Source organism: Platalea leucorodia (assembly GCF_965183815.1).
Source record: "Platalea leucorodia genome assembly, chromosome: 3".
Taxonomy (NCBI): domain Eukaryota; kingdom Metazoa; phylum Chordata; class Aves; order Pelecaniformes; family Threskiornithidae; genus Platalea; species Platalea leucorodia.
In genome coordinates this window covers 12751087-12764700 of record NC_138825.1, presented here as the reverse complement: position 1 = coordinate 12764700, position 13614 = coordinate 12751087, and positions in this window count along the sequence as shown.

The window sequence follows — 13614 nt, the reverse complement described above, 5'->3', positions numbered from 1 at the left end:
CTCCCAAAGTCCAATACTATCTGCCCGGGCCGATGAGGAGAGCCGGAGCCTGGCTCATCAATTGCCAACGTCCAGGGATTCCTCCCACAAGAAAGGTGCCAGGACCAAAAGCTCTTGCTGCTCTTCAAGGACCCAGGCAGCCCCATTCACACCCCACAAACGCTGGCGCTCTCTCTTTCTACAGCCTCCCAAATTCCAGTACTATCTACCCGGGCCGCTGAGGACAGCCGCAGCCCGGCTCAGCAATTGCCAACGTCCAGGGATTCCTCCCACAACAAAGGTGCCAGGACCAAAAGCTCTTGCTGCTCTTCAAGGACCCAGGCAACCCCATTCACAGCCCCACAAACGATGGCGCTCTCTCTTTCTACCGCTTCCCAAAGTCCAATACTATCTGCCCGGGCCGATGAGGAGAGCTGGAGCCAGGCTCAGCAATTGCCAACGTCCAGGGATTCCTCCCACAACAAAGGTGCCAGGACCAAAAGCTCTTGCTGCTCTTCAAGGACCCAGGCAACCCCATTCACAGCCCCACAAACGATGGCGCTCTCTCTACAGCCTCCCAAAGTCCAATACTATCTGCCTGGGCCGCTGAGTAGAGCTTCGGTCAGCAATTGCAACGTCCAGGGATTCCTCCCACAACAAAGGTGCCAGGACCAAAAGCTCTTGCTGCTCTTCAAGGACCCAGGCAACCCCATTCACAGCCCCACAAACGCTGGCGCTCTCTCTTTCTACAGCCTCCCAAAGTCCAATACTATCTGCCCGGGCCGATGAGGACAGCCGCAGCCCGGCTCAGCAATTGCCAACGTCCAGGGATTCCTCCCACAACAAAGGTGCCAGGACCAAAAGCTCTTGCTGCTCTTCAAGGACCCAGGCAACCCCATTCACAGCCCCACAAACGATGGCGCGCTCTCTCTTTCTGCAGCCTCCCAAACTCCAATACTATCTGCCCGAGCCGATGAGGAGAGCCGCAGCCCGGCTCAGCAATTGCCAACGTCCAGGGATTCCTCCCACAACAAAGGTGCCAGGACCAAAAGCTCTTGCTGCTCTTCAAGGACTCAGGCAACACCATTCACAGCCCCACAAACGATGGCGCTCTCTCTTTCTACAGCCTCCCAAAGTCCAGTAAAATCTGCACGGGCCACTGCGGACAGCCGTAGACTGGCTCAGCAATTGCCAACCTCCAGGGATTCCTCCCACAACAACGGTGCCAGGACCAAAAGCTCTTGCTGCTCTTCAAGGACCCAGGCAACCCCATTCACAGACCCACAAACAATGGAGCTCTCTCTTCCTACAGCCTCCCAAAGTCCAATACTATCTGCCCGGGCCGATGAGGACAGCCGGAGCCCGGCTCAGCAATTGCCAACGTCCAGGGATTCCTCCCACAACAAAGGTGCCAGGACCAAAAGCTCTTGCTACTCCTCAAGGACCCAGGCAACCCCATTCACAGCCCCACAAACGCTGGCGCTCTCTCTTCCTACAGCCTCCCAAAGTCCAATACTATCTGCCCGGGCCGATGAGGACAGCCTGAGCCTGGCTCAGCAATTGCCAACGTCCAGGGATTCCTCCCACAACAAAGGTGCCAGGACCAAAAGCTCTTGCTGCTCTTCAAGGACCCAGGCAACCCCATTCACAGCCCCACAAACGCTGGCGCTCTCTCTTTCTACAGCCTCCCAAAGTCCAATACTATCTGCCCGGGCCGCTGAGGACAGCCGGAGCCTGGCTCAGCAATTGCCAACGTCCAGGGATTCCTCCCACAACAAAGGTGCCAGGACCAAAAGCTCTTGCTGCTCTTCAAGGACCCAGGCAACCCCATTCATACACCCACAAACGCTGGCGCTCTCTCTTTCTACAGCCTCCCAAAGTACAACACTATCTGCCCGGGCTGATGAGATCTTCGGTCAGCAATTGCCAACGTCCAGGGATTCCTCCCACAACAAAGGTGCCAGGACCAAAAGCTCTTGCTGCTCTTCAAGGACCCAGGCAACCCCATTCACAGCCCCACAAACGATGGCGCTCTCTCTTGCTACAGCCTCCCAAAGTCCAATACTATCTGCCCGGGCCGATGAGGACAGCCGGAGCCAGGCTCAGCAATTGCCAACGTCCAGGGATTCCTCCCACAACAAAGGTGCCAGCACCAAAAGCTCTTGCTGCTCTTCAAGGACCCAGGCAGCCCCATTCACAGCCCCACAAACGATGGCGCTCTCTCTTTCTGCAGCCTCCCAAAGTCCAGTAAAATCTGCACGGGCCACTGAGGATAGCCGTAGCCCGGCTCAGCAATTGCCAACGTCCAGGGATTCCTCCCACAACAAATGTCCCAGCACCAAAAGCTCTTGCTACTCCTCAAGGACCCAGGCAACCCCATTCACAGCCCCACAAACGATAGCGCTCTCTCTTCCTACAGCATCCAAAAGTCCAATACTATCTGCCCGGGCCGATGAGGAGAGCCGGAGCCTGGTATCAGCAATTGCCAACGTCCAGGGATTCCTCCCACAACAAAGGTGCCAGGACCAAAATATCTTGCTGCTCTTCGACCTAGGCAACCCCATTCACAGACCCACAAACGATGGCGCTCTCTCTTTCTGCAGCCTCTCAAAGTCCAAAACTATCTGCCCGGGCCGATGAGGACAGCCGCAGCCCGGCTCAGCAATTGCCTACATCCAGGGAATCCTCCCACAACAAAGGTGCCAGGACCAAAAGCTCTTGCTGCTCTTCAAGGACCCAGGCAACCCCATTCACAGCCCCACAAACGACGGCGCTCTCTCTTTCTACAGCCTCCCAAAGTCCAATACTATCTGCCCGGGCCGATGAGGAGAGCCGGATCCTGGCTCATCAATTGCGAACGTCTAGGGATTCCTCCCACAACAAAGGTGCCAGGACCAAAAGCTCTTGCTGCTCTTCAAGGACCCAGGCAACCCCATTCACAGCCCCACAAACGATGGCGCTCTCTCTTTCTACAGCCTCCCAAAGTCCAGTAAAATCTGCACGGGCCAATGAGGACAGACGTAGCCTGGCTCAGCAATTGCCAACGTCCAGGGATTCCTCCCACAACAAAGGTGCCAGGACCAAAAGCTCTTGCTGCTCTTCAAGGACCCAGGCAACCCCATTCACAGCCCCACAAACGATGGCGCTCTCTCTTTCTACAGCATCCAAAAGTCCAATACTATCTGCCCGGGCCGCTGAGGATAGCCGCAGCCCGGCTCAGCAATTGCCAACGTCCAGGGATTCCTCCCACAACAAAGGTGCCAGGACCAAAAGCTCTTGCTGCTCTTCAAGGACCCAGGCAACCCCATTCACAGCCCCACAAACGATGGCGCTCTCTCTTGCTACAGCCTCCCAAAGTCCAATACTATCTGCCCGGGCCGATGAGGAGAGCCGGAGCCTAGCTCAGCAATTGCCAACCTCCAGGGATTCCTCCCACAACAAAGGTGCCAGGACCAAAAGCTCTTGCTGCTCTTCAAGGACCCAGGCAACCCCATTCACAGCCCCACAAACGCTGGCGCTCTCTCTTTCTGCAGCCTCCCAAAGTCCAGTAAAATCTGCACGGGCCACTGAGGATAGCCGTAGACCGGCTCAGCAATTGCCAACGTCCAGGGATTCCTCCCACAACAAATGTCCCAGCACCAAAAGCTCTTGCTACTCCTCAAGGACCCAGGCAACCCCATTCACAGCCCCACAAACGATGGCGCTCTCTCTTCCTACAGCATCCCAAAGTCCAATACTATCTGCCCGGGCCGATGAGGAAAGCCGGAGCCTGGTATCAGCAATTGCCAACGTCCAGGGATTCCTCCCACAACAAAGGTGCCAGCACCAAAATATCTTGCTGCTCTTCGACCTAGGCAACCCCATTCACAGCCCCACAAACGATGGCGCTCTCTCTTTCTGCAGCCTCCCAAAGTCCAATACTATCTGCCCGGGCCGATGAGGAGAGCCGGAGCCTGGCTCATCAATTGCCAACGTCCAGGGATTCCTCCCACAAGAAAGGTGCCAGCACCAAAAGCTCTTGCTGCTCTTCAAGGACCCAGGCAGCCCCATTCACAGCCCCGCAAACGCTGGCGCTCTCTCTTTCTACAGCCTCCCAAATTCCAGTACTATCTACCCGGGCCGATGAGGACAGCCGCAGCCCGGCTCAGCAATTGCCAACGTCCAGGGATTCCTCCCACAACAAAGGTGCCAGGACCAAAAGCTCTTGCTGCTCTTCAAGGACTCAGGCAACCCCATTCACAGCCCCACAAACGATGGCGCTCTCTCTTTCTACAGCCTCCCAAAGTCCAATACTATCTGCCCGGGCCGATGAGGAGAGCCGGAGCCAGGCTCAGCAATTGCCAACGTCCAGGGATTCCTCCCACAAGAAAGGTGCCAGGACCAAAAGCTCTTGCTGCTCTTCAAGGACCCAGGCAACCCCATTCACAGACCCACAAACGATGGCGCTCTCTCTTTCTACAACCTCCCAACGTCCAATACTATCTGCCCAGGCCGATGAGGAGAGCCGGAGCCTAGCTCAGCAATTGCCAACCTCCAGGGATTCCTCCCACAACAAAGGTGCCAGGACCAAAAGCTTTTCCTGCTCTTAGAGGACCCAGGCAACGCCATTCACAGACCCACAAACGATGGCGCTCTCTTTTTCTACAGCCTCCCAAAGTCCAGTAAAATCTGCACGGGAAACTGAGGACAGCCGTAGTCTTGCTCAGCAATTCCGAACGTCCAGGGATTCCTCCCACAACAAAGGTGCCAGGACCAAAAGCTCTTGCTGCTCTTCAAGGACCCAGGCAACCCCATTCACAGCCCCACAAACGATGGCGCTCTCTCTTTCTACAGCCTCCCAACGTCCAATACTATCTGCCCAGGCCGATGAGGAGAGCCGGAGCCTAGCTCAGCAATTGCCAACCTCCAGGGATTCCTCCCACAACAAAGGTGCCAGGACCAAAAGCTCTTGCTGCTCTTCAAGGACCCAGGCAACCCCATTCACAGCCCCACAAACGATGGCGCTCTCTCTTCCTACAGCCTCCCAAAGTCCAATACTATCTGCCCGGGCCGATGAGGACAGCCGCAGCCCGGCTCAGCAATTGCCAACGTCCAGGGATTCCTCCCACAACAAAGGTGCCAGGACCAAAAGCTCTTGCTGCTCTTCAAGGACCCAGGCAACCCCATTCACAGCCCCACAAACGATGGCGCGCTCTCTCTTTCTGCAGCCTCCCAAACTCCAATACTATCTGCCCGAGCCGATGAGGAGAGCCGCAGCCCGGCTCAGCAATTGCCAACGTCCAGGGATTCCTCCCACAACAAAGGTGCCAGGACCAAAAGCTCTTGCTGCTCTTCAAGGACCCAGGCAGCCCCATTCACAGCCCCACAAACGCTGGCGCTCTCTCTTTCTACAGCCTCCCAAAGTCCAGTAAAATCTGCACGGGCCACTGCGGACAGCCGTAGACTGGCTCAGCAATTGCCAACCTCCAGGGATTCCTCCCACAACAACGGTGCCAGGACCAAAAGCTCTTGCTGCTCTTCAAGGACCCAGGCAACCCCATTCACAGACCCACAAACAATGGAGCTCTCTCTTCCTACAGCCTCCCAAAGTCCAATATTATCTGCCCGGGCCGATGAGGACAGCCGGAGCCCGGCTCAGCAATTGCCAACGTCCAGGGATTCCTCCCACAACAAAGGTGCCAGGACCAAAAGCTCTTGCTACTCCTCAAGGACCCAGGCAACCCCATTCACAGCCCCACAAACGCTGGCGCTCTCTCTTTCTACAGCCTCCCAAAGTCCAATACTATCTGCCCGGGCTGATGAGATCTTCGGTCAGCAATTGCCAACGTCCAGGGATTCCTCCCACAACAAAGGTGCCAGGACCAAAAGCTCTTGCTGCTCTTCAAGGACCCAGGCAACCCCATTCACAGCCCCACAAACGATGGCGCTCTCTCTTGCTACAGCCTCCCAAACTCCAATACTATCTGCCCGGGCCGATGAGGACAGCCGCAGCCCGGCTCAGCAATTGCCAACGTCCAGGGATTCCTCCCACAACAAAGGTGCCAGGACCAAAAGCTCTTGCTGCTCTTCAAGGACCCAGGCAGCCCCATTCACAGCCCCACAAACGCTGGCGCTCTCTCTTTCTGCAGCCTCCCAAAGTCCAGTAAAATCTGCACGGGCCACTGAGGATAGCCGTAGCCCGGCTCAGCAATTGCCAACGTCCAGGGATTCCTCCCACAACAAATGTCCCAGCACCAAAAGCTCTTGCTACTCCTCAAGGACCCAGGCAACCCCATTCACAGCCCCACAAACGATAGCGCTCTCTCTTCCTACAGCATCCAAATGTCCAATACTATCTGCCCGGGCCGATGAGGAGAGCCGGAGCCTGGTATCAGCAATTGCCAACGTCCAGGGATTCCTCCCACAACAAAGGTGCCAGGACCAAAATATCTTGCTGCTCTTCGACCTAGGCAACCCCATTCACAGCCCCACAAACGATGGCACTCTCTCTTTCTGCAGCCTCTCAAAGTCCAATACTATCTGCCCGGGCCGATGAGGAGAGCCGCAGCCCGGCTCAGCAATTGCCTACATCCAGGGAATCCTCCCACAACAAAGGTGCCAGGACCAAAAGCTCTTGCTGCTCTTCAAGGACCCAGGCAACCCCATTCACAGCCCCACAAACGACGGCGCTCTCTCTTTCTACAGCCTCCCAAAGTCCAATACTATCTGCCCGGGCCGATGAGGAGAGCCGGATCCTGGCTCATCAATTGCGAACGTCCAGGGATTCCTCCCACAACAAAGGTGCCAGGACCAAAAGCTCTTGCTGCTCTTCAAGGACCCAGGCAACCCCATTCACAGCCCCACAAACGATGGCGCTCTCTCTTTCTACAGCATCCAAAAGTCCAATACTATCTGCCCAGGCCGCTGAGGACAGCCGCAGCCCGGCTCAGCAATTGCCAACGTCCAGGGATTCCTCCCACAACAAAGGTGCCAGGACCAAAAGCTCTTGCTGCTCTTCAAGGACCCAGGCAACCCCATTCACAGCCCCACAAACGCTGGCGCTCTCTCTTTATGCAGCCTCCCAAAGTCCAATACTATCTGCCCTGGTCGAAGAGGACAGCCGGAGCCTGGCTCAGCAATTGCCAACGTCCAGGGATTCCTCCCACAACAAAGGTGCCAGGACCAAAAGCTCTTGCTGCTCTTCAAGGACACAGGCAACCCCATTCACAGCCCCACAAACGCTGGCGCTCTCTCTTTCTACAGCCTCCCAAAGTCCAATACTATGTGACCGGGCCGATGAGATCTTCGGTCAGCAATTGCCAATGTCCAGGGATTCCTCCCACAACAAAGGTGCCAGCACCAAAAGATCTTGCTGCTCTTCAAGGACCCAGGCAACCCCATTCACAGCCCCACAAACGATGGCGCTCTCTCTTGCTACAGCCTCCCAAAGTCCAATACTATCTGCCCGGGCCGATGAGGACAGCCGTAGCCTGGCTCAGCAATTGCCAACGTCCAGGGATTCCTCCCACAACAAAGGTGCCAGCACCTAAAGCTCTTGCTGCTCTTCAAGGACCCAGGCAGCCCCATTCACAGCCCCACAAACGATGGCGCTCTCTCTTTCTATAGCCTCCCAAAGTCCAATACTATCTGCCCGGGCCGATGAGGAGAGCCGGAGCCAGGCTCAGCAATTGCCAACGTCCAGGGATTCCTCCCACAACAAAGGTGCCAGGACCAAAAGCTCTTGCTGCTCTTCAAGGACCCAGGCAACCCCATTCACAGCCCCACAAACCCTGGCGCTCTCTTTCTACACCCTCCCAAAGTCCAGTAAAATCTGCACAGGTCACTGAGGATAGCCGTAGCCCGGCTCAGCAATTGCCAACCTCCAGGGATTCCTCCCACAACAAAGGTGCCAGCACGAAAAGCTCTTGCGACTCCTCAAGGACCTAGGCAACCCCATTCACAGCCCCACAAACGCTGGCGCTCTCTCTTGCTACAGCCTCCCAAAGTCCAATACTATCTGACCGGGCCGATGAGGAGAGCCGGAGCCTGGTATCACCAATTGCCAACGTCCAGGGATTCCTCCCACAACAAAGGTGCCAGCACCAAAATATCTTGCTGCTCTTCGACCTAGGCAACCCCATTCACAGTCCCACAAACGATGGCGCTCTCTCTTCCTACAGCCTCCCAAAGTCCAAAACTATCTACCCGGGCCGATGAGGAGAGCCGGAGCCCGGCTCAGCAATTGCCAACGTCCAGGGATTCCTCCCACAACAAAGGTGCCAGGACCAAAAGCTCTTGCTGCTCTTCAAGGACCCAGGCAACCCCATTCACAGCCCCACAAACGATGGCGCGCTCTCTCTTTCTGCAGCCTCCCAAATTCCAATACTATCTGCCTGGGCCGCTGAGAAGAGTAGGAGCCCGGCTCAGCAATTGCCAATATCCAGGGATTCTTCCCACAACCAGGATGCCAGCACCAAAAGATCTTGCTGCTCTTCAAGGACCCAGGCAACCCCATTCACAGCCCCACAAACGATGGCGCTCTCTCTTTCTGCAGCCTCCCAAAGTCCAATACTATCTGCCCAGGCCAATGAGGACAGCCGGAGCCCGGTTCAGCAATTGCCAACGTCCAGGGATTCCTCCCACAACAAAGGTGCCAGCACCAAAAGCTCTTGCTGCTCTTCAAGGACTCAGGCAACCCCATTCACAGCCCCACAAACGATGGCGCTCTCTCTTTCTACCGCCTCCCAAAGTCCAGTAAAATCTGCACGGGCCACTGCGGACAGCCGTAGCCTTGCTCAGCAATTGCCAACGTCCAGGGATTCCTCCCACAACAAAGGTGCCAGGACCAAAAGCTCTTGCTGCTCTTCAAGGACCCAGGCAACCCCATTCACAGCCCCACAAACAATGGAGCTCTCTCTTCCTACAGCCTCCCAAAGTCCAATACTATCTGCCTGGGCCGATGAGGAGAGCCGGAGCCAGGCTCAGCAATTACCAACCTCCAGGGATTCCTCCCACAACAAAGGTGCCAGCACCAAAAGCTCTTGCTGCTCTTCAAGAACTCAGGCAACCCCATTCACAGCCCCACAAACGATGGCGCTCTCTCTTGCTACAGCCTCCCAAACTCCAATACTATCTGCCCGGGCCAATGAGATCTTCGGTCAGCAATTGCCAACGTCCAGGGATTCCTCCCACAACAAAGGTGCCAGCACCAAAAGCTCTTGCTGCTCTTCAAGGACCCAGGCAACCCCATACACAGCCCCACAAACGCTGGCGCTCTGTCTTGCTACAGCCTCCCAAAGTCCAAAACTATCTGCCCTGGTTGATGAGGACAGCCGGAGCCAGGCTCAACAATTGCCAACATCCAGGGATTCGTCCCACAACAAAGGTGCCAGGACCAAAAGCTCTTGCTGCTCTTCAAGGACCCAGGCAACCCCATTCACAGCCCCACAAACGCTGGCGCTCTCTCTTTCTACAGCCTCCCAAAGTCCAATACTATCTGCCCGGGCCGATGAGGACAGCCGTAGCCTGGCTCAGCAATTGCCAACCTCCAGGGATTCCTCCCACAACAAAGGTGCCAGGACCAAAAGCTCTTGCTGCTCTTCAAGGACCCAGGCAACCCCATTCACAGCCCCACAAACCCTGGCGCTCTCTCTTTCTGCAGCCTCCCAAAGTCCAATACTATCTGCCTGGGCCGCTGAGAAGAGTAGGAGCCCGGCTCAGCAATTGCCAATATCCAGGGATTCTTCCCACAACAAAGATGCCAGCACCAAAAGATCTTGCTGCTCTTCAAGGACCCAGGCAACCCCATTCACAGCCCCACAAACGCTGGCGCTCTCTCTTTCTGCAGCCTCCCAAAGTCCAGTAAAATCTGCACGGGCCACTGAGGATAGCCGTAGACCGGCTCAGCAATTGCCAACGTCCAGGGATTCCTCCCACAACAAATGTCCCAGCACCAAAAGCTCTTGCTACTCCTCAAGGACCCAGGCAACCCCATTCACAGCCCCACAAACGATGGCGCTCTCTCTTCCTACAGCCTCCCAAAGTCCAATACTATCTGCCCGGGCCGATGAGGACAGCCGGAGCCTGGTATCAGCAATTGCCAACGTCCAGGGATTCCTCCCACAACAAAGGTGCCAGCACCAAAATATCTTGCTGCTCTTCGACCTAGGCAACCCCATTCACAGCCCCACAAACGCTGGCGCTCTCTCTTTCTGCAGCCTCCCAAAGTCCAATACTATCTGCCCGGGCCGATGAGGAGAGCCGGAGCCTGGCTCATCAATTGCCAACGTCCAGGGATTCCTCCCACAACAAAGGTGCCAGGACCAAAAGCTCTTGCTGCTCTTCAAGGACCCAGGCAGCCCCATTCACAGCCCCACAAACGCTGGCGCTCTCTCTTTCTACAGCCTCCCAAAGTCCAGTAAAATCTGCACGGGCCACTGAGGACAGCCGTAGCCTGGCTCAGCAATTGCGAACGTCTAGGGATTCCTCCCACAACAAAGGTGCCAGGACCAAAAGCTCTTGCTGCTCTTCAAGGACCCAGGCAACCCCATTCACAGCCCCACAAACGCTGGCGCTCTCTCTTTATGCAGCCTCCCAAAGTCCAAAACTATCTGCCCTGGTTGATGAGGACAGCCGGAGCCAGGCTCAGCAATTGCCAACGTCCAGGGATTCCTCCCACAACAAAGGTGCCAGGACCAAAAGCTCTTGCTGCTCTTCAAGGACCCAGGCAACCCCATTCACAGCCCCACAAACGCTGGCGCTCTCTCTTTCTACAGCCTCCCAAAGTCCAATACTATCTGCCCGGGCCGATGAGGAGAGCCGGAGCCTAGCTCAGCAATTGCCAACGTCCAGGGATTCCTCCAACAACAAAGGTGCCAGGACCAAAAGCTCTTGCTGCTCTTCAAGGACCCAGGCAACCCCATTCACAGCCCCACAAACAATGGCGCTCTCTCTTTCTACAACCTCCCAAAGTCCAATAATATCTGCCTGGGCCGCTGAGAAGAGTAGGAGCCCGGCTCAGCAATTGCCAATATCCAGGGATTCTTCCCACAACAAAGATGCCAGCACCAAAAGATCTTGCTGCTCTTCCAGGACCCAGGCAACCCCATACACAGCCCCACAAACGATGGCGCTCTCTCTTCCTACAGCCTCCCAAAGTCCAATACTATCTGCCCGGGCCGATGAGGACAGCCGGAGCCCGGTTCAGCAATTGCCAACGTCCAGGGATTCCTCCCACAACAAAGGTGCCAGGACCAAAAGCTCTTGCTGCTCTTCAAGGACTCAGGCAACCCCATTCACAGCCCCACAAACGATGGCGCTCTCTCTTTCTACAGCTTCCCAAAGTCCAGTAAAATCTGCACGGGCCACTGCGGACAGCCGTAGCCTTGCTCAGCAATTGCCAACGTCCAGGGATTCCTCCCACAACAAAGGTGCCAGGACCAAAAGCTCTTGCTGCTCTTCAAGGACCCAGGCAACCCCATTCACAGCCCCACAAACGATGGCGCTCTCTCTTTCTACAGCCTCCCAAATTCCAGTACTATCTACCCGGGCCGATTAGGAGAGCCGGAGCCAGGCTCAGCAATTGCCAACGTCCAGGGATTCCTCCCACAACAAAGGTGCCAGCACCAAAAGCTCTTGCTGCTCTTCAAGGACTCAGGCAACCCCATTCACAGCCCCACAAACGATGGCGCTCTCTCTTGCTACAGCCTCCCAAAGTCCAATTCTATCTGCCCGGGCCAATGAGATCTTCGGTCAGCAATTGCCAACGTCCAGGGATTCCTCCCACAACAAAGGTGCCAGCACCAAAAGCTCTTGCTGCTCTTCAAGGACCCAGGCAACCCCATACACAGCCCCACAAACGATGGCGCTCTGTCTTGCTACAGCCTCCCAAAGTCCAATACTATCTGCCCGGGCCGATGAGAACAGTAGGAACCCGGCTCAGCAATTACCAACGTCCAGGGATTCCTCCCACAACAAAGGTGCCAGGACCAAAAGCTCTTGCTGCTCTTCAAGGACCCAGGCAACCCCATTCACAGCCCCACAAACGCTGGCGCTCTCTCTTTCTGCAGCCTCCCAAAGTCCAGTAAAATCTGCACGGGCCACTGAGGATAGCCGTAGACCGGCTCAGCAATTGCCAACGTCCAGGGATTCCTCCCACAACAAATGTCCCAGCACCAAAAGCTCTTGCTACTCCTCAAGGACCCAGGCAACCCCATTCACAGCCCCACAAACGATGGCGCTCTCTCTTCCTACAGCATCCAAAAGTCCAATACTATCTGCCCGGGCCGATGAGGACAGCCGGAGCCTGGTATCAGCAATTGCCAACGTCCAGGGATTCCTCCCACAACAAAGGTGCCAGCACCAAAATATCTTGCTGCTCTTCGACCTAGGCAACCCCATTCACAGCCCCACAAACGATGGCGCTCTCTCTTTCTGCAGCCTCCCAAAGTCCAATACTATCTGCCCGGGCCGATGAGGACAGCCGGAGCCTGGCTCATCAATTGCCAACGTCCAGGGATTCCTCCCACAAGAAAGGTGCCAGCACCAAAAGCTCTTGCTGCTCTTCAAGGACCCAGGCAGCCCCATTCACAGCCCCACAAACGCTGGCGCTCTCTCTTTCTACAGCCTCCCAAAGTCCAGTAAAATCTGCACGGGCCACTGAGGACAGCCGTAGCCTGGCTCAGCAATTGCGAACGTCTAGGGATTCCTCCCACAACAAAGGTGCCAGCACCAAAAGCTCTTGCTGCTCTTCAAGGACCCAGGCAACCCCATTCACAGCCCCACAAACGCTGGCGCTCTCTCTTTCTACAGCCTCCCAAAGTCCAACACTATCTGCCCGGGCCGATGAGGAGATCTTCGGTCAGCAATTGCCAACGTCCAGGGATTCCTCCCACAACAAAGGTGCCAGGACCAAAAGCTCTTGCTGCTCTTCAAGGACCCAGGCAACCCCATTCACAGCCCCACAAACGCTGGCGCTCTCTCTTCCTACAGCATTCAGAAGTCCAATACTATCTGCCCGGGCCGATGAGGAGAGCCGGAGCCTGGTATCAGCAATTGCCAACGTCCAGGGATTCCTCCCACAACAAAGGTGCCAGCACCAAAAGCTCTTGCTGCTCTTCGACGTAGGCAACCCCATTCACAGCCCCACAAACGATGGCGCTCTCTCTTTCTGCAGCCTCCCAAAGTCCAAAACTATCTACCCGGGTTGATGAGGACAGCCGGAGCCCGGCTCAGCAATTGCCAACGTCCAGGGATTCCTCCCACAACAAAGGTGCCAGCACCAAAAGCTCTTGCTGCTCTTCAAGGACCCAGGCAACCCCATTCACAGCCCCACAAACGCTGGCGCGCTCTCTCTTTCTGCAGCCTCCCAAATTCCAATACTATCTGCCTGGGCCGATGAGAACAGTAGGAACCCGGCTCAGCAATTGCCAATATCCAGGGATTCTTCCCACAACAAAGATGCCAGGACCAAAAGCTCTTGCTGCTCTTCAAGGACCCAGGCAACCCCATTCACAGCCCCACAAACGATGGCGCTCTCTCTTTCTACAGCTTCCCAAAGTCCAATACTATCTGCCCGGGCCGATGAGGACAGCCGCAGCCCGGCTCAGCAATTGCCAACGTCCAGGGATTCCTCCCACAACAAAGGTGCCAGGACCA